This window comes from Podarcis raffonei, chromosome 4 (assembly GCF_027172205.1).
Source record: "Podarcis raffonei isolate rPodRaf1 chromosome 4, rPodRaf1.pri, whole genome shotgun sequence".
Classification (NCBI taxonomy): Eukaryota; Metazoa; Chordata; class Lepidosauria; order Squamata; family Lacertidae; genus Podarcis; species Podarcis raffonei.
The window spans coordinates 104,117,461-104,140,110 of NC_070605.1; the positions used below are offsets into that span (position 1 = coordinate 104,117,461).

General features: G+C 42.1%; 1 long non-coding RNA gene across 1 annotated transcript; it reads right to left on the reverse strand.

Moving 5' to 3' along the window:
* Positions 1–2,211: 2,211 nt before the first annotated feature.
* Positions 2,212–21,876, reverse strand: LOC128412002 (uncharacterized). Its single transcript, XR_008330009.1, has 3 exons — positions 21,346–21,876; positions 20,060–20,104; positions 2,212–2,511 (listed from the first exon to the last, which is right to left on the reverse strand). It is a non-coding gene; the product is annotated as an uncharacterized LOC128412002 (long non-coding RNA).
* Between the last annotated feature and the right edge of the window lie 774 nt (positions 21,877–22,650).

Sequence of the window (22,650 nt, forward strand, 5' to 3'; positions counted from 1 at the left end):
GAAGCTTTACTTGATAGCCTTAATTTCATTATTCAATTAAAAACAAATTATTTTAATGGTGTTTTTAATAGACTTAACATTATCTTCACATTCTGCTAAACTTTGAACTAGACGTTATGTGAGCAAACATTTGGCAAATTACCAATCTCATGTGCAATATTCTGTGTTTTTTAGAAACTGTGGTTCTCCTCCTCCTCCACCCCTTTCTCAGAATTTAGTCATGAGGTGTATGTACAATTGTACTTACATTTATAGAGTACCTATATTTATGCTATATGTAATCACATAAAACCATAATGCTGTTGGCTCCTGGGGTTATTTAAGTGGTTTTTGTTTTTTATGTTAGGATTGCTGGTTGGAATGAATAGATAATGTGATCATAAAAGTAATTTTAGACAGCCAAGGAATGCATTCAAGATGACAAATACCTCTTAAATAATCCCCTTGGAGTCTTTAGCTAAAAACATGATACAGCTTTCTTTTTTCATTAATTGAGCACATAAGGAAGTGTTTTAAACGTGATTCCCACTAGGAGTTCAGTTAATCTCTGCTAAAGAACTGGATTTAAAGCATGCATTCTTAAGCAGCTTACAACTTCCGTGAATGCAACTATGCCACTATGGTATTAGTTCTGCAAAATATATGTTCATTTATAATGGGACTGCTTGTTTTATGAAACGTTGGATCACAGTTTATTGTTAAAGTCAGCACTGAAAAGAAAAGAAGATATGTGGTCAAAATGTATGCTATCATGTAACCCAAGCTGATTGGACAACAAGCAAAAAATTATTTTGAAACATTTTCCAAGTATTAAAATTGTAATACACCACTATCACTGTGCAAAGAAATGCTTTCAAGTCTGAAAGGAGTAAAAGATTTAGACCAAAGGATGGTCAAAATACGTTTTATAACAGTTCAGATCACCCAGGGTGAAGAATTCACCTGCCCATCACGGACAGAGATGGCTTGACAAATGCTCTGGAAGGGAGATAAGGCAAGTTAGATGTAATGGGCAAATGTGTCTCATACCATACATAAATGTAGATAGAATCATGTTACGCAACTGTGGGCACAATGAACTTCAGTATGGAAGGAGCAGCTTAGGATCCAGCAGATCTCCAGCTGAGGCAGGAGGTTCCTGGTGCTGCTGGGCTACCGCAGCTTAGCTCTCTGATCCTCAGGTCAGTCAAAGATATGCTGGCGCATCTCCCCTATCCAACTTAGATAAGCCCAGCAAATCACAAATGCCACAAGCCCTAAAAGGGGAGCCATCCAGGGTCATGGTGGTGGTCAGACTGGGGATGGGGGCTGTTGGCTGCATCCTAAGCCAATTCAGCTCACATGACTGAATTGCATAAGTCAAGTTGGCAGAAAGGGTGCTGTAACACAAACATTATTTTAAAGGTCTGTTTTGCCTCTGCCAGACCTATGCTGATTCAGACAGCAGTAGCCCTGCTGCTGAACCAAGTTTGGATCTGGTGTAACTTTACACTGGTTAACTTAGACCAAATTGCTTTATGCCACTTTCTTGTGTACAGGATTTCTCCATGGAACATTACTTCATGAATTTACTGATGAAAATTGTTATGTATTCAGTGGTTTGTGTTTGCCTGAGCTTGAATCTGGACTAAGGATTCTGAGCTCCTGTGTTCTGATTCAATACATGATGTCCAATCACAGAACATTTCAGGATTTGGGCCTCTGCCATTGGCCCTTGAACTCTGAGTCACGATTCACAGCTTGGAAATTTAGACAGCCAATCACGGTGGCAGTGGCGTAGCGTGGGTTGTCAGCACCCGGGGCAAGGCAAGTAATTTGCACCCCCTAACCCGTGGATTTTTGTAAGGGCAGAGAGCTGCGAGTGCAAGCGCCTGGTGCGGCCTGCCCCCCTGCCCCCCCCACGCTACGCCACTGCACGGTGGGAGTGGGAGTGGCCCAGGCTTTCAGGAATGTATATTAACAGTTGCTTTGCCCCTGTTTCCCAGTTATGTAGTTCAATAAAAGTTACTGCTGTTATCACTGTGTCTTGCCTCGTGGGAACCCACTTACACCTCAAAAATGATTACAGATTGCAGGTCTAATAGAAATATATACCATGGCTATTCCCATGAACAACTGTGTTTGGAGAAGAATGTGAAGACCAGTAACATCCAGGGGGTTTTTTCCAACCAGAACTTGTCAGAACTCAGTTTCAGCACCTCCCAGGTGGCCTCCATTGCCATTATAAAAGAACAAGGGAGGTGTTCACGGTGAGTTCTGGCACCTCTTTTTCTAGAAAAATAAAACTGGTAATATTTATATGTCACAAAAATGAGAAACACAGAATGTATCTTGGGCCCATATTAAAAAGAAAAGAAAACAGTGCTACAAGGCTTGGATTCCCTTTGCTGGGACTGTACTTACCCATGACAAAAGCAGGGGGGCTATGGTGTGGTCTGAAGTCCCATAAAGCCACCACTTTGCCATTATGGATCTGGCCCATGCATGGACAGGAGACCTCCTGGAAATTAACTGTATGAAAAAAGTAGGATACTAATATAAGAATATAAATGTTTTATACTAAATTATTTTCTCAAAATTTTGGATTTCCAAAAACAGAATTAAGAATATTTATTTCACCTCAAATTCCATGTCCAGAGTGCACTCTGCTGGTTGATGGTTTGCAAGGTCATGGATCTCAGATTTATCTCATAGGTCTTCAGTGTGATAACATAGTGTGACAACAGGATTTGATACGAGCATCGCCTTCCATATGGGGTTTCACCATAAGTGATAGGAGAGGGTGAATGAGGATTCTCCTACTGATGTGTGCAAAGTTATTCAGACTTGGAAACATAACTCAAAATTATATTTGTACTTGTGCTTGTTTCTTCTGTGGGAATTAGGAAGTTTTAGGAGTTTTCATTTACAAGCTATTTGTTTTTCTCCTCTCCTTCAAATGCCCTCTCAAAACTCTTTTTTCCTACAGGGCCTTTGGCTTATCCTGTTAATCCTCATTCTCAAATATAAGCAAGCTGTAATGCATTTGTCCACATCAGTCCTGTCACTGCTCTTTTCCCCATTGTCTGTTTTAAATGGTAAGCTTTCAGGGGAGCAAGGAACCCCTCTATTTTTGCCTATGAAATTTTGCAATCTGCCAGTACATAGTTGGTGCTGTATAAATATGTATTTGGGGGGGGTGTGTTAAAAATGCAGATTAATGTGGAAATGGAGTGGATCTTCCAAACAGAGGCCTTACATTGCAACTGGGTCATAAACATCCCAATTCTTCCTGTGTGTTTTGCCAATCAGCTTCCACATCTTCTCGTGAGTCCTGGATATTCTGCTGCTTGGATTAGCTAAAAGGATAGAGAAAATCCATACACAGAAACAAACAGCCGAGGCCTCAGTCAGTTGTATCAGAAGGTTATGATATAAAGTATGAATTCATTTAGGAGAGGAGTGGGGAACTTCAGGCCCACGAGCCAAATGTTGCTCTCCAGTCCTCTGTATCTTTGGAACTCTTCCTACGCAACACCCTACCACATCATCACCCCAGGATACAGCCCCTCTCTTATCTTATTTCACCACACATGAGCATTTTTACCTGGCTGAAATGTGTCCTTGACTTCTGATAATGTCTTATACCTGCCTGGGTGGAGGGTAGAGAGGTGGGTGGTTGGGTGTGCACATCCCAGCCTACTGCATGTAAGAATTTGGGCACAGGGACATAATTAATTCTGATAATGATGAATGACACTTGCAGTGCTAGCTGGGGGCAGAGTGATTTGATCTTCTGTTTTTAACATTGTCATGGAAATTACTTTTGGTTTTGCAATACTCACAAAAACAGTGGGGAAAACCATTCCTACACACACACATTCTGTGAAGATGTGAGCAGGAACTTTGTACGCCTTGTGAAGTTCAGTGAGACACCATAGGTAAAGTAAATAACAGGCAAAAGCAAGGGAAGGTGCCAACCTGAGCTCCCTGGAGGAAGCATGAAATATACATGCACTAAATAAAAACAGATTTACCCTATGTTGCATAAATATATGTAAAGCAGCTGAGATATACAGACAACTTCAGAAAGAATGATCAGTGAAGCACACGGGGCAGGTGCTGCTTGGTAATAAGGCAAAAACATCTGTACAAGCAGGAAGGCTCAACCTAGAATCATAGAATGACAGAGTTGGAAGGGACAATGAGGTCATCTGGTCCAAGCCCCTGCCATGCAGGAATGTTTTGCCCAATGCTGGGCTCGAAATCACAGTCCTGATATTAAGAGTCTCAAGAATTCCTCTCTTCACAAGGGTAGAGAAACAAGTCTGTTCTTTGTTTGTGTCCAGTGGCGTAGCGTGGGGGGCGCAGGGGGGGCCGGCCGCACCGGGCGCAACATCTGGGGGGTTAGGGTTAGGGTGCGCAAATCCACGGGTTAGGGGGCGCAAATCCACGGGTTAGGGGGCGCAAATTACTTGCCTTGCCCCGGGTGCTGACAACCCACACTACGCCACTGTTTGTGTCACTTTCTTTTATAGCAAGAGAAGATCAGAAAATATTCCTCTATGCCACACAAGAGGCAAGGATCCTAATTGCTAAAAACTGGAAAAAAGAAACTATGCCAACAAAAAAGGAATGGCAAGAAAAAACTGTTAGACTATATTAACTGGCTAGATTAACAGAGGCAATTAGAGATCACACTAGACAAGAGTTTCAAAAAGTATGGGGGAAATGCAGAGAATACTTCACAAAACAGTGCCCTAAAATACATACCTGGACTTGTTTTGATTAATGTCTGCAGGAGACTTTGTGGATATTTAAGTTATAATTAGAAAAATCTTAAGTATTCATAAAGGAAACAGCTTATAAGAAGAAAATAAGGAGGCCAGATACAGGATAAAGGAAGTCTTTTATTTGGTTATTTGTATTGTTGTATGTTATGCTCACTGTATGTTATGTTCACGTTTAATGAGGGTGGATTTGTGTATTAGGGGGGTGGGGGGTTTGTGTTATGTTGTAAATAACATTCCAATAAAATTAAAAATTTTGTGTCACTTTCACATGTGTTCATTCATAAGTCTGTTCTGTCCTATTTCCGCATCAGTCTGAACTTTTTTTAAAAAAAATGCTCACACAAATTCACACTGGTTTTGACCCCTGAAATGTAACATTTTAAACACCTTTTAGTAGGGCCTGGGTCTTTTCTTTGCTTGCTTTTTGAGCTTAAGAACTGTGTTCCAGTTTCCACTTTAATTCAGGAAGCATAGATCAGGCTAGTTTATTTAAAAATAAAGACCATACGAAATCCTTGAGCATCGCTAACCACAAGGGGCTTGAGGAAGGGCACAGTAAAATGTCAGGGAATACTAGATCCTAGTTTCATGCAATCTCGTGGGTCAGAAGTACCATTCAGACCCTCAAACCCTGCTGCATCTTTCCCCAATATTGGAAGAACTAATTATTTTAACCACATGGGACAAAGCTGAGTTAGGGTCCTTTGGACTTTTTGCATTGCACTGTATTTTCAATGCCACTCCTGGAAATGTGAAGCTCTGATTGCTGAGAATGCCTCATCTGGAATTAGAAAAGTTATTTTCCAAGTTCAGAGAGGGAAATAAGGTGTCAGTCAATGGGACTTTTTTTAAAACAAGCCACCGATGAACAAAACCACCTCTAAGAAAATTACAAGAAAGCCAAGAAATACAAACCAAGCTGCTGCGCCCTTTATGGCTGCTTCTGGCCCCTGAGAAAGCAAAAGCCGTGGGGGTAGCCTTGCATGTTCCATTCCCTAACTTGTGCCCTGGTTATTTTTCTAAACCTTTCCAATAATCTGGAAAGATGCTAGTGCCTTATATAAATCACTACAGAAAAACTGAAAGTATAAATTGATAATCATACCCAGAAACCTCAAAACACCAATTTAAATAATGTGGGTGATAAATTAAAACTGGCAGATATGAAGAAAGCTGGGGCAGAGGTAACACGATGCCATTAGTTCACTGATGGCTCGCTTAATTCTGAAAACACTAAATTCACAAAAACATATGGGAAGTGCTAGAAAGAGTTACAGCCAGAAGCCTGAAACAAGACTGCAGGCCTAGATATGAACGGCAGTCAGAGGGCAATCCCATCTGAGGATGAGGAGCAGAGCAGAGTCAGCCCCAAAGAGCAGCTACCACCAGCAACAAGCCCCAGTATTAGCTGCTGTTGACTGACTCCCTTCTGTACAACTTTCTAGTGTGGGTACCTAGAAGCTATTGCCAGACTGGAGGAAGGCACTCTGCGATCCCTCTCAGGGATGACTAGGCTGATGCAGCCATATATCGCCCTTCATAAACTTGTAATCAAGCAAGTCAAGCACAACCACATCATTGTGACCTGCCAGGTGCTTGGAAACCTCTCTGATTTTGCCACCCCAAGCAGGGCAGATAAACCAGTAAGTACCCTGATGGCTAGACATGCACACACTCAGCTTAATAGGCCTCCAGTCCTGCAGGCCTGCCATAATTGGTATTTCATTTGAGCAAAGCAATTTTGGATCGGTGAGACAGCTGTAGAGAATTGCTATTTGTTCATTTCCCCTCTTGCCATTCCCAGTAAACCTTAATCAAACTCATGACTGCACCTGACCTAGCATTTTGTGTTCCCATTTAGATGTTTGTCCCAGTTTTATGTTAACTGATGGACAAACTCCAAAGGACTCTAGTCAAAAAGATCTACCACACATGAAAAGTCAGCTATGTTCATTTAAATGTTTGGATATTTGAAAACAAGGCTGTGTCAAAGCTGGGTTTTGTCGACCAATTTATTTAGACACTCTTTGTAAAAAGAGCCATTGAGTTTCTTCCAGTGGTTTTCATTTGATTCAATGAAATGTGAATGGTTATTTATGGACATGCTACTCTTTCCTTATGGGATGACACCATCCCAATTTCCCCTTGTAATGTTATGGGATCATATGCTGGATGTGATTGGATGATCCAGTGCACCTGAACATGTTTAATTAATGATGCCGTGACAGACACACAGCAATCCCAGGTCTCCCAAGGCAGCCCCATGAGAGAGAAGATTAGATGGCAAGAACAACAGAGCACAGCATGATGGGAAGTGTCATTTTTGTGGCAAGTACTGAAGTGTGGAAATGAGAAACCTGGTGCCAAACCAGCACTGATAAAGGTGCCAGGATTGGAGGAAATTGGATAAGGTGTCTGCCAAAAAGTTATTTTTCTCTGGAACGCTAGCTTTTTATTTGAAATACAAACCTATAAAATGAGAAGCCTAGTTCACATTTTCAGAAATATAAAAGGATAGCACACCAAAATTCTCTCTCACACACACAGTTTCCACTAGCAAAAAGTAATTTTATAAAATATCTTGAGAATCTTCGGCATCTGAATGGCAAAACATATGCAGTTGCAGACCTTGTGTCAGCCTTGCATCATATTTGACCTCCAGCATCTCATCTGAAATGCTCACATGGCTGGCTGCAGACAGCAAAGCATTCAGGCTCAAAAATTCAATTGCAGCTAATTGTGCAAGTAAGCAACTAGATGTTTTGCATCAGGGACAGAGCAGATACGTTTGTTGTTGCTGCTGTTTTTCTCTATATAGTGGATGTATGTGGAGTCTAGAAACATGTAGGAGAAGATATTAACAATACAGAATATTGTTTAAATACCCTTTTCACCTGTGCTGGAAATTAGAGGTTGAATCCAAAGCTAGTTGTGCTCAGAGTAGACCCATTGAAGTTAATGAACAGGTTTAACTTAGGTTTATTCATTCCAATGGGTCTACTCTATGTAGAACTTAGTTGGATACAACGCTAGGTACATTTTAAAAAATTAGTCACCTTGCTCCATATTGGAGGCCTGGAATGTCTTTTCGGAACAGTCCACTCATTTCCATGTTTGCATGCATGCAATTCCCTAAGTGAAATGAAGCACAACTTCTTTCATTTATTTTCACATTGCTTCACCATGCTGGATATGTGCTGTTAATTTTGCCTGTATAGAGGCAGGGCTTCAACAGTCAAATAAGAGGGTTCAGCTGGAGTGCCCAGGAAGCACACTATTTCAGGGCTAAATGAGTGAATGAAAGGTGACAACCCCTGGGGGAAAAGATTGGTTTGGAAGTGTTCAAGTGAAGAGTCTGACAGCTCTGTTTCTAGAACTGGCCCAATATATTTTGCAATGTGAGGCAGAGCACCCAATGGTGTCTCCTCCATGGCCCGCCAATTTATTGAAGCACCTTAGGCAGAAAGTTTGACAAGTGCCTTTTCCTGGTGGTAAAAAGAACCTGAGGCAGCTACCTCACTCAGCTGGCCCTGTGGTGCTAATAAACTGTTGAGCACATATGTGAAGTGCTTATTCGTGTACAAGAGAGAACTGGATGGAAGGAAATTTAGATTGCTGCATATGTTGGTCTCAGACCTCTCCTTTTGTTCTGTAACCAAGCACCAGCCTCTTCTTGGTCTCATTGTACAGCACACACGAGGAAAGTAAAACTGCCAGGAAAATGTTCTTATTCGAAAGGCTTATTTTAATGATTTCTCTCTTGAGACTGTGGCTCTTAGGGTTTAGAATATTGTGGTTTTAGCTCACTTACTGGCATCCCTGGTCACAGACGTCTGGTAAATCTAATGAAATACAGATTGTTTGGAATATGTAGCTGTCAGCCAAAATACCCACTTTTTCAGGTTTAAAACTCAAGGTCATAAAGACAAAGAGATGCAAAGCTGGAAAATGTTGTTTGTGTGATAAACATTGTTTGTTTATTTCCCATCCTTCCCCGAAGGCTCAAGGCAGCTTACAGTTACAATTTAGAATTTTAAATTATAATAAAAAGGAGAACCACTGTGGGGAGAACAGCCTTAAATAAGAGCTGGAGCCAACTCAGAGGGCAGCTGGCAGTTCTGACTGACTTTGTCCTGGAAGGGAAAGTGTGTGCCCACAGCTTCCAGCAGCATGTTGTCTTTGTAGTAAACAGCAAGCACAGACACATTTTATACAGTTGTGTCCTACTCTCCCTGTGCTTGCTTTACAAATAGCTGATTTTTCAAAATGGTGCCCCCAAATTTAAAAGATCTAATTTAAAACAAATGTTAATTGTTTGGATGTTAAACAATTAACATCCAAACATCAGTTTGGCTTCTGTTTGGTGGCGCAGTGAATTAATAGCACAACATTAACTTTACATGGTACAAAAGTTGTGCAAGCAATACACTGCTTCTCTTCGTCCCAGAAATGCATGGAAGAAGCTTCTTTCCCCCATCTTTTTTCACTTTCCTCAAGGACAATTACCATATTTAAACAGTTTGCAAGAACAGGACGTGACCTCTGATGATTTACCTGCTCTTTCTCTATACAGATGTGAGTGTAAAGTCTGGGTGTTGTAAGCAACGTCAGAGTGGACCTATGCATTACCTGGGCAAAGTGTTTTGCCAAGCACCATTTGCCAAAGTAATGTGAATACAGGATTGAGGATCACTTGCATGGCAAGGCCCTGTGACCACCCCATTCCCTAAGGTGCAAATAACTAGACAACACATGGCATATTGGTTTTAGGATCAAATAAGGCCACAACTTTATTGGTTACAGATGTAAAGGTTTGGCCATAGGCATGGGGGTAAGCGATGGCGCATGTTACTCCCGTCTGTCCACCGGGAGTGTATCTAAGAGTGAAGCCAGCAAGGGGGGGGGGTGCCCTATGATCTACGTCAAATCTGGGCATCCACCGAACAGTCCCCATTGGAGGAGTGGTATGTCCCTGGCCCCTCCCCAGGCATGGGACAGGAGCCACTCCTCCCGGATCCTTTTAACAGGATACTCTTACAACCTCCCCTCCAACTAAGAGTAGGTTTACCCAATGCCTATCCAACTTACAAAGTTGAGATGATTGCTATGAGGTAGGTGAAAACCCAAATGGCGGAGCCAATCTGCCAGATGGGAAAAATTCCTGCTCAGCCCCTAAATCCAGCGACTGACGTAGTCCATAGCAAGGTCGTACCGTCCGCAAAACTCTAATCTGAGGGAGGAAAGGTGGGAGAACCGGCATGGTGAGAGAATGGCTGAAAGGTCCTGCAGACTGGGCATTTATCCTTGTCCTGGGCACGGTGCCAAGCATCGCTACTGGTCAGCTGGCACCAATGCCCAAGGGAACGCCCCCTAAATTCCTACTGCCATTGACCAATTAGGTGGCAGGAGGACGATCCAGCCTGCAATAGGCCAGTTCACAGGAGAGGCCCGGGCCCCACCCAGAAAGCCTCCCACAGAATTTGCAGCCTAGAAGCAGAGGTGCTAAATTCTACCTCTGTCCACTGCACATACCCCCTAGAAACTGTTTCCCCAAGGCTGTGCATCAAAGTAGTCTGAAGGATATGTACTAGAGAGCAGAGGTGCAAAGCAGAGGTTTAAGCATCTTCTCCCACCTGGCATTCTTCCCTTCAAATTGTCCCCATCCCTAACATAAGCATTATAGGGAAAATCATTTATTATATTCAATAGCTTCCACAAAGCACAGCATATTTCACTAGGATGTGTACCTGGAGAATTATTTTTTGAAAGGTGAACATTTATTGACTACATACTCATATCCATTCATAAATAATATAATTTTTATTCATCAAACAAACTAAAGAAACTAAGGTATCACTAAACTTATTTTTTTATGAACAACTAAACCTTACTTTAAAAATATGAATTTTAAAAAATAGCCACAAAATACCATTTCCTCCTGTAGTGATAACCAGGTGTATACAAAGATACAGTCAGTTATCATGAGTTTTATCTTTAACCCAATAATAAACTATACCAAACTTACCAAAACACATTAAGGTTTCTTCATCTTCTTGCCCTAGAGAAAGAGACATAACTCATCAGGTGTGAGCAAAAGGTGTTCATATAGGCTCAATGTTAATGTAATTTGCCATCTAGGAAAGATCAAGACCACTAGGGAAAACTCCCAAACTCTCTGGGCTCATCATCCACAATTACCTTTTGCCCTCACTCCTTACCACTGAATTGGAGCAAACGGCAATTCAGGTCTTCCACAGATTTCTGTTTGCTCCAATTCAACATTAAAGAGTGGGTTTTCACAGGGAAAGTGTCGGGGGGGGGGGAGCTCAGACATGGACCTGGAAAACCCAGATCTATTGCATAGAAATATGGAGCAAAGGTAAGTGTGGATGAGCCCTGTATCTGACATTATGTGACTATGAAAATTGCGTTCTTGTTTATTAACAGAGTGGGTTAAACCACAGAGCCTAGAACTTGCTGATCAGAAGGTCGGTGGTTCGAATCCCTGCGACGGGGTGAGCTCCCGTTGCTCGGTCCCTGCTCCTGCCAACCTAGCAGTTCGAAAGCACGTCAAAGTGCAAGTAGATAAATAGGTACCGCTCCAGCGGGAAGGTAAACGGCATTTCCGTTCACTGCTCTGGTTCACTAGAAGCGGCTTAGTCATGCTGGCCACATGACCCAGAAGCTGTACGCTGGCTCCCTCGGCCAATAAAGCGAGATGAGCGCCGCAACCACAGAGTTGGTCATGACTGGACCTAATGGTCAGGGGTCCCTTTACCTTTACCTTACTCCATGGTGTGGCTTCACAAAAAATGTGTCTTCAGTTTTTCTGAGAAGTCCACTCACCCTCATTGGTGGTTGGTGTTGCAGCCAGTCCCTGGACTGCACAAATAGACCAGATCACCTGGCTGCTGGCTATTGGCCAGTGCTGGCAGCCCTTGGATGGGCATTCCCCTGGCGGTGGGCAATTTAGGGGGCGTTCACAGGAGTCATTAAATTGCAACCTGCTAGGCAGTCCTTCCTGTCTGTTAATTTCCCCAAAGACTGAGAAGGTTTGCTTCATATGGAAAATATTTTACGGGAGGCTTAGTTACAATATGATTCAACATCCTTTTATTATATCCACTTTGGAAGCATATAGAAAGAAAGCAGTGAATAAAATCCTACAAAGCATTATAGGCTTGGCTTTTTGATAATACCCAAATGTAGTTCTTCAATATACTGCTCTTAATTTCATTTCATTTCAATAAGATTGCTTTCTAATTAGTGTTCTGTAAAAAAGGATTTTGAAGGCTAGGTGTCAGGGACTGGGCAAAGGAAGAATGGTGGAGACCGCCTCCCCAGCCTGACCCTTCCAGAGAAGAGGAAGACAGTGTAGAATTACAAAAGGGGTCTTTTGAATTTCTTCAGTTTTTCTTTTCCTTCCAGACTTTCTCCTACGGTATTGTCCTGCCCTCTCTTTCTTCTGGACCTCTCCCTTGTCCAAGGATCTTTCTCTTTGTCCTAGGACAGGCTTCCTCAACCTGAGCCCTCTAGATGTTTTGAGACTACAATTCCCAGCATCCCTGACCACTGGTCCTGCTAGCTAGGGATCATGCGAGTTGTAGGCCAAAAACATCTGAAGGACCGAGGTTGAGGAAGCCTGTCCTAGGACCTTCTTGGGTGCTTTCTCTGAGCCTCCTTTCCTGTTTCTTCTATTCAGAGGCAAGTCACCATGAATGCCACCCTTGTTCTCTTATGATGGCAATGGTGCCTACCTGAGAGGTGCTGGGACTGAGTTCTGGTGAGTTCTAGCTGGGAAAAAATACCTGAGTGTCCTACCTCTTTAGGATTAGTGCACCTCAGCCAATGGCAGATAGAAACCCTGTGTGCCTGCACTTCCCTTCTATTGCTTTGGACTAATACTCTCATCAGATGAGAGGAGATATGATAGACATCTTCAAATAACTAAATAATTGTCACACGGAAATAGAGCAAGCTTGTTTTCTCTTGCTCCAGAGGGTAGCACCCAAACCAGTGAATTCAAGTTACAAGAAAGGAGATTCTGACCAAACATCAGGCAGAACCTTCTGTCAGTATGAGCTGCTTAATAGCAGAACAGATTCCCACAAGAGGTGGTGCACTCTCCTTACTTAGAGGTTTTTAAGCAGAGGTTGGTTGGTTGGTTGGATGTTTTAGCTGAGATTCCTGCATTGCAGGTGGTGAGGTTAGATGGCCCTTGGGTTCCCTTCCAACTCTCCAGTTCTTTGATTCTATGACTCTGCCAGCATGGTCAGAGATGAAAAACAACTAAAGGGCACCAGGTTGGCTACTCCTGCTCTATGACACATGGAGAACTAAGCCAATCACTACTAATAACAATTACAACACCCCTTAGCACTTTGCAAAGTAAACGGTTCCCTCCTCCCAGAACTTAAGAGTTGCAAGCAATCATTTCCTTCCTAAAAAGTGATTTCCCATCACTTATTTTTATCAGTATTGTATCTAAAAAAGAAATTCTTCCTTGATTTTCTCACTTTGGTACACAGCTTTTACCAACCGCAGACATTTCCAGGAAATGGTCTATATCAATCAATAACACTTTTATTTTGAGTCCAGATGTCTGGTAAACCACTAAGGGCTACAATCAAATTCTTTTCTTCCTGTAGTTCGCCTTCTAAGCCTTCTGTTTGTATATGTCAGTGAACAGGACTATGCACCAATAGGTAATAATTTTCTCATCATAGTGATTTAAGCAATTCAAGGAAAGAGCTGGGAAAGCATGCTTCCAGATGTTATTCTGAAAATCACCATTTCACTTCTGCAATGTTTTCAAAGTACCTGGAGGCTATCATTTCTAAACTGAAGCAATAGCATGAATTGCACAAGCACATCAGTCCACCCAAGGATCTTTTTAATGCTCTGGTTCTTAGGAACATTTGATATTGGAAGCAGACTTAAGTATGGATTAGTACAGCATCATCTATGACCTGCCAGGCGGAATGGATCCTATGGTCAGGTACCTGACAATTTCCTTGCTTTTGTGAAGTCATGCAGAAGGTTTATCAAACCCGTGGAGAACCCATCAGCCTGCCCGCTGGGCTGTGTTTAGCTTGATGAGTCACAAGTTCTGCAGGCCTAGATGTAGATGCATTTGAGCACTGGAACCCTAGCAGGACACTTTTGGTTTATAGAAAAAAGGGGGGAGGGGGTTCGAAAGACATGCTCCCATCTGGCACTTCTCAGGACTGGATTTTCCAGAAAAGCACAACCATTTCCTGCACTGTCTTCATGTACCACAAAATGGCAGGTTTTTGTGTCAAGTTTCCCTTTTCAAAATGAGTGACACCACTACTTGCCTCATGACTTGGCGCAATTATGTTGAATGTTTTCCTGCCCCTGGCTTCAGCAGCCAATGATGTAGGGCAGGACCAGGAAAGATGGACAACGTGACTTATTTAAACTCCACCCTTCTATTATTATTTTGACTTCTTAGTTGCTTATTACAAGAAAGCCTCTAAGCAATTTACATAAATGTTAAAAGAAAAAAACGCATTAGATATTAAACTGTGATTTCTATAAAACAACTCCAGTAACCCATAAACAAACCCAGCAGAAATAAACTTACCCATGATAGATTTAAAATTTATTGTTACATGCTACTCTAATCCATGAGTGGCAAGAGACTCCAGAGGTGTCTGTGCTTTCCCAGGGCATCATTTCCTTGGAATGATGAGAGACTGTGGTGTCTTTAGGACATATGGTTTTATTTACACACATATACAACCTAAGGATCAGATGGAGGGGCTCATGGCACCCCAACAGATCTTGCTTTTCCATTAGGTTTTTGAAGAAACCCCAAAGCAGCTATTGGATGTAAGAAACAGTCTAGGTAAGTGGAATGATGAAACATTGGTTGTTGTGCTAGAACTAAATCTGCAGGGCCTGATACAGTAAATAACATAACAGCTCCTCTCCCCCCTAGCTTTTTGAACAGTAACCACTTGGGAGCAGAGGCAAAAGCTCCCCCAGTGTCCTAAGTACTATCTTTCCAGGAACTTGTGCAGCAACCCTTTATAAACTGAAGCCATACAGGCCTTTCTCGAGGCACTTAAATGCATTGTGTCTCTATAAATAGGAATAACACTTGGCAAATGAGTTGGAAGAAGTATCTTAAACAAACTGAAAGACGCATAAGGGTAAAGAGTGCTTTTGAACTGTGTTGCCTCTCTCTAGAGAAATCAGAGTGAATGACTGGGTAAGAACAATAGAACTGACTTGCAGGAGATTAAGTTACAGGGTCACTCGGTTTCATTCTATCACTCTCTCAAAGAGAATACAGGAGACACAACCCATTGATGCTCAAGAAAGAAAGTAAGTGGCTTTTTAAGGTGAGCGTTTCTCAGGTACATGAGAGCTTGCCTAGTGAAATGCTATGAATCTGGAAGCTCCTGGATCTGACATCCACCTCCAATTCACTGGTAAAAGTTCCCCATGTGAGAATTTGCGGTCCAGCTGAAAAGGCTTCCATACGCCTAGGGCTGTAATTAGATCATGCAGAGGAAGTGTTCTGAACACTCTGAAAGTGCTACATAGACATTCTTGCTGTAGCGTAGCATGGCAGGTCCACTAAGTGGCAGGGGTCTTGGCTTGCCCCCATCATGCGACGTGCCCTGCCCCTGCCCAGCGTGCGAACACTCATACGCTGAGCCAGGCTGCATGGGTGTTCTGGAGGTGGAGAGGGGACAGGAGAAGGAGGCGCTCGACATTCTCTTTGTGGCATCGGGCAGGCGGGAGGTGGCAGAGCACGGCCTCTGGGCTTAGCCTCTTCCCCAGGGCATGTGCCAAGCAGGGGCAGGACACACAGAGGGCGAGCTTCACCCTCACTTGCTCCAGCCACCCCCCAGGCTCCCGGGGTGCCTGGAGGGTGCCCAGCAGTGCTGGGGGATGTTGGCCCCCTGAATATTGGGGGGGGGGAGGCTGGAGCTCCTGCCTCTAAATATTGAGGGGGTTGAAGCGCCTTGTGCCCCTGCTAAGTGGATTGCTGAGGTTAATCTCAGTAATGGACTTTCAGCTGCCTATGAGGGATGCTCCTCCTCTTACAATACTGACACCGTCACAGCTCTACATTAAGATTACATAGATAAGTCAGCAGTGGGAAACCTTCAGTCCTGTAGCCCAGGCTTCCTCAACCTCGGCCCTCCAGCTGTTTTTGGCCTACAACTCCCAGGAGCCTTAGCTAGCAGGACCAGTGGTCAGGGATGATGGGAATTGTAGTCTTGAGGTTGAGGAAGCCTGCTGTAGCCCTATTTAGGCCTGAAAGAGATACTAATTTGGCTCCGGAGGCCATTTTCCTGAAGCCACGCCCATTCACCCTATGCCTGACATCATATGTGATGTCATGCAGCTGAAAAGCAACTGAGTTCCCTTACCTTTTTAAAATTAAATAATTTATCTTTTTTTGTTGGGGGGGGGGGCTGGAACAGATAGACAACCAACGGCCAAGCCAAAAATCCACCTATATCTGGAATCATAGAATCAGAGTTGGAAGGGAGCCTGAGGATCATCTAGTCCAACCCCCGCAATGCAGGAAAATGCAGTTGTCCCATATGGGAGTCAAACCTGCAACCCTGGGGTTATCAGCACCATGCTCTAGACAACAATAAGGTGGTGTTTAGCATCAGACTTATTCAGGGAACAATTCATAGCATTGAAACAGGAGATTGAAGTAGAAACATTAAAGAAACTACCAGGTATCTGTACATAAATTTGTTGGATCATTGTCAACAATGGCAATATGCAACAGCAATTGTCCAGCCTTTCAAGAGTCTCCCTATATAGAGGCAATAAGATAATTAACTACAGATGTCTACAAGAACATGCAAACCAGAATATTGTCCCTCAGTACAACAAAGCTTAAGACCCATATCCAATATAAATCATCCTGAATACTGGTGTCCAATGCAACTTTATGCCCCCCCCCCCGCCCTAGAAAATGAAATCAAAATCAAAGCTCAGTTCCATTTCTTCCATTCTATTTACCAAGACTATGTGGATGGCTATGGTATCACCACAACCTCTGCCATAGAAATGGTTGCCTGTTTTCTCCTTTACCTGAATATGGCGCTGAACGAGAGCAATTAATAGTTCTGCCATCCATGGATTTCCCTTTGAATTCATCTAACTGGATGCAGCATCATGTGGCAATAATGAATAACATTTAAGTGGTTTGTGAAGGAGAATTTTATGTGGGTCAGTCCTGTACCTACTGCCAATTTCTTTGAATGATCTCATTTTCTAGAGTTATTAGACATATATTAATCTCTCTGGCATTCGGGATTTAACAGATTTCTAGTAGAAATCTCCTTTGTAAACTTTTTAAAGCCCTTGAAGAGAAGACTCCATTGATCATTTTATTGCCCTTTCCCACAGCTTATGCAGCTCTACATATCCACGTCTCTTTATATAGAAAGATAGGGTAGCCAAAAATTACATTGTACTCAATCCATAATTGCATTAATTTCTACCACTGAATCTGCCATTTCCCCCATTGTCAAATAAGCATGTAGATCTAATTTTTACAGGGGACTTTTCACCAAGATATATTTCTTGGGTAATCAAAGTATTTTTAGAACTCCTCCCTGTATATGCAAACTCAGCCCTCCCCTTCAATATGCATTACTATACACTTTTATGGAACATGACTTGCCAATATGTTGTCCATTCTTCCTTTCACAAACGGCTTGGTTTTCCACCATCCTGAATAATTTGGTGCAATCTGAAACACCACTGCCCAACCCAAATGTTAGATCATTTGTGAACAAGTTAAATAGCACTGGTACCCCCTAAAATGCCATTTATCCAGGCTACGTCTTTCACAGGTAAGAATTTTGCATATTCAGTGACTAACTCGGAACCTGGTTTGGTTTTTATTTGATTTTTGGTCCAGTGCCTCTTGCTCTAGGGACAACAAATGGTTCACATGGTTCACATGTTGATCAATGCAGTTAATTCCATAAGAATGCCCAAATCTGACTACTATCCTAGCAAACAAGTTAAGGGATAAAATATGATTCCAAGAACATACCACATACAGAGAAATGTTCAATATAAAAGTTAGTTAATGTTTATTTTGTCTAAGCAACGTCTTTCCATGTCCCAAAATATTCATGCTAAAAATACTTCACTATCTTACTTGGGTTTGGTGATTATATATTCATTATTTTTTGTGCATAACTCAAGGTATTGAAGTGATGAGATACAATTAATATATGCAGCACTTTCATATGCTCCCTAGATTAATACATGTGGTATTTGATACTACATATTTTAGAAGTTTTAATATAATTCCAGAGAATAGCAGCTACGGAAGGCAGCATTTCTGAAAATTGTGATCCCACAGCAAAAGCCATTCATGATTCCAAGGACAATATCATGCATCTAGGAGCGCAGGGATCTGAAGCAATAATATCCATTCAATTCACAAAGGGCCTGAATAGACAGAGTAAAATTACTCAGTTGTGAATCAGAAGCCCTCAGGGTGACTGTATTTTAGCAGGAGAACCACAGAGTGAACATCAATAGAAAATGACTTTGCATCAACTTACTTACTTACTTCGCCAAACCTTTATTAGGCATTGCAAATATAGGCCATCATAAAACATCCGTATATAAAATTCTGAAATATATATAAATAAACAGCCATGTAAAAATATGTAATAACGAGGATTTTCATTAACCACTCTAAGAGATACTATTGATATAAACTCAGTCACCCTTGCAGTTACTTCTGGGTTAATATCAGACAGATAGGATCTAATATTTTCATTGTGCCATGATGTTGGACTACCCAAAAAAGGGGAATAGCACGCATTTGTGTAGCTGGTTGTACAAGGGACAGTAGAAAAGGATATGTTCTACTGTCTGGCACATTCAAAGAATGTCTGCAATGCCTATTGTTTCTGGGGATGTTTTACCCTTGACAAAAGCTGAAGGGAAAACGTTCAGTTGGGCTAACCAAGGCTGGAATTACTAATTTTGAACTATAAGTGACCCTGTTATCTGCTGTATTTAAACCATAGAACTTGGGGGAGCAAATTTTATTTATAGCTGACTCAATGTTTTGTTTTTCAATGTCCCTTAATCTGGTTAGAATATTACAATAAATATATTGCTCACTTGAATTATACAAGAGTTGCAAGTCAATACTAATAGATCTGATTTTGCTATGTAAGAGTTGGAACCATCTGGATTGATAATAAGAGCCTTTAAGTAAGTCAGAGAGCAGACTCAAAGGTTGGCAACAGAAATGGCAACGCAATCACTATTTTATAGTGCTGGCCCAATATCCCATCGGGTGTATACCTAGTTCTGCACACATTGTCTCATACTTGATTGAACTTGGGAGCCCCAGGATACGTCTCAGGAAACTTGAGTGTATCTTATCTAAATCACTATTATATGCTTGTATCCATATTGGGATCCCAAAATGTAGCTGGGATGACGCTTTAGCTTGAAAAATTTGAATGGCAGCTGGTATAAATTGGTATCCTTTCAGAAAATGAATGCGCGCTACAGTACTGCTGAGGATGCACACTTTGCCTGTTTGATAGCACTCATCTGATGGTTTGACCAACCTGAGTCAGCAATATTTTAGGAAAATTGCCAAGGGAAAGATGGTATCATACAAGGGAAACTGTAAAAATGGGACATGCAGCCTTTACACAATCCTGTAATAAACTGGGAAGATGTTTATGATCCTCCCCATGTGGCACAATTATGATTCCCATTTACAAGGAGGAATATAAAGGTGTTCAGTTGAACATGCTTACATTTCCCCTTCAGGCTTTCCTGCTGAAATTGAGGTCAGGCATGCCAGAGTATGCATGGATGTTGGTTGTGGTGCTGGCATGTGCATCCACTTCCACTTCCCTCTTCAGGCATAACACATGAACAGGGCTGCAGGTCACAGCCATGGTTACATATGGCCACAACGGGTTGAGTTAAGGATAGCTGCCATGGTAGAATTTCAACCTTTAGACTTTTCCATTTTAGTTGTTTTTTTCAGTCTTCAAACACCCCTGAGGGATTCATTTCCCATGCAACGATGCATAAAGTTATAAATCAGAAACATTTTTGGCATTAATAGGCACTGTCACATTTTGTAGTTGCTGATCCCTCCATTGTTTTTAATAGCTTTTCAAATACTTTGGGAACAAAGGGTGCAATCTCTCACTTTTTGAAAAATCTCAGTAATACCCCCCCCCCAAAAAAAAAAACCCATCGAAATGGTCAAATTCACTTCTTACTGTAAACCACCACCTTCTCATTCACATGTCAGCTGTCCTGATGTCCTGGAACGAAGACACACATCAAGAAGTTAGAAAAAAAATACATTGTCTCTCTCAAACAAGTACAGAACAGTAACAGGAAATTCCTGACATATTACCATGTCCACTGAAACCTAGTGAATAACATTACTCTCCATATAGCTGGTACAAAACTACGATGAGAACAGTTTGTTGCTGTTGTTGTTTCACACTTTCAAATAATGTTTTATTTCTTTATTTTTCTCTTTTCTGAAAAAGAAGGAAGTTTGCCCTCCCAAAACATCCTTCCTATGTTCCCGAGACAGACCTCCTCATGCGAACACCACAGCAATTTGATGCCGCATCATTCCCATGGGCATTTCTTGGAGTGGAACAAATGGCTGCCCCCATTTGCCAATGAGCAGAGCTATCTCTCTCCCCGCCCCGGGACTGCCTCTGGGAATGATATTACAACATGATGCAGGGCTGTTCTCATGTGGAAGTCTGTCCCAGGGAAGCAGATGGGCTGCTAAGAACAGCCAAGCTCCCATTTGAAGTGGCATCAAGAATTTTTTTTCCAGAAAGAAAAATTCTGCCATTTCATATTTTGCCCAGATTTAGTTTTACTTGTCAGAGCAAGATAAATACAAACCAATTCTTTTGCATTTAGGTGCTCACAATTTTAATATGTCTGAGAGATGAATCATTGGTGCATTTAAGATGTCTGTAGGCACATGGAGGCAGTTTCCACCCCAGCCTTGCACAGATGACACCATGACTGCATAACCCATCAAGAGCAAAAACCAGCTGCATCTAGCAAGGCAGCCACTGGTTGCAATTGCTTCTACCTGCCCAACCCCATATGGTATAAGTTTTGCATAGGCCAACCGCACACAAAGAACTTAACAGCATGTTAAAGATCAATGTGAGCTGTGTGCAGTCGTAAGGGTAGATGTTACCAGATGCACCCTGGAAGTAACTGCAAAGGCAGTGGCAACAAGCACAGCACTGCAAATAACATAGAAATAAGATTTAAGACTTAGTTCATGCACATGCTCCAACATCAACATTATTTTCATAGTGGAGCAGCAGGAATGTGCCTCTCTCATTGAACCAATAAATAATGTAGAATGCGAAGCCACACATGTTTAAGCCCATGTGGCACAATCTTTCTCCCCTTTGTAAGGAGAAATAATTGTACAAACCAGGTTGTTACGTAGAGCATCCAGCATAGCACAGTCAACCAGAGAATAGAGAAAGAAGCACATGCACACGCCTCTACTCACTGGCCTGTGATAAGTAGACAGTCAGGTCAGAATTGCTCCTCCTTCTGTTCTGGTTCCGTGATGCATTAAATATCTGTAGACAGTAATTCCTTACAGGACAAATCCCATGCATATTTACTCAGAAGTAGGTCTCACTGTGCCAAATGATGCATACACTCTAGTTAGTATGTTTGGGATTGGAATAGCCTAAGTAAATCCGTACTTTAAATACCGGGAATCTGTCTTCATGCTTACATTTTTACTACAAAGTGAAAGTTTATTCCCCTCTTAATGGTTGCTTATAAACATTATACATAGATAGATTCCTGTCCGCACTTTGTGCTAAAATAAATAAAACAAATTTTGTAACATGCAATGGGATGCCAACCATTGTACCAAGAAAAACTAGTTTCTACAGTCAAAGTATAAATTATGCAAAATGAACATTTGTACAATGTATTCTGTATTAGGTTGCATAATTCAAGTCCGATTTTGCACATGGTGGGGACAATAAATTAGGCACGGCTGAAACATCTACTGCTGCAAGTTTTATCCAGCCACTTCTTTGGCTTATGAGTTTTCAATGTGATTACCCCACATGTTTTCAAGCAGGTCTCGGGCGAGAAACTCTGAATTTTCCCACTAGTTGAATTATGCAGCCACTACCTCACCCAGGTCCCTTTGGGAGGAATGGTGTAAATGATGATGATGATGATGATGATGATTGATGCAGTTCAGCCCCAATTAGATCCTGTGCTACTGCAGAATTATGGAATACAAAAACCTGGATGAGCTGCTTTGTTTCAGAGTAGGGATAGGCAAATGTATCAGTTCTGGTTTCTCTCAGTTTCTCATTCAGTTCTCTACATTTCTTTTGTAGACCTGTGCTGCTAGCCATGGCAGAGCTCAGGGGAGGGAGAAGCCAGCCAACCAGCCAAGGCTCGGGGGGGGGACTTGCCTGGAGGCAAAGTCCGTATGCAAGGTTCAGTCCAGACCTAAGATCAGGAGTATTTCAGTTCACATAGTCAGACAATTCAGGAGTCAAGAAAGCTAAGGGTCACGAGAAGCCAGAAGCAGCAAGGTCCAGGAATGTTGTTTCCAGCAACTGACTGTTGCGTGTCGAGGTCCCCGAGCCACCCCCCCCCCCAATAATTCACACATCACTTTTGGTTTGGGTTTTTGGCACAATTTTGGCCACAACTTTATTTAAATACACACAAGTGGGTGGTTGCTTAGGCATTGGTTCTGACTATCTGTCCTTGCCCAGGGACAGAACTGACTTGCGGATTCCAGTTCAAGAGCATACACAGAGTGCTCATAGTCATT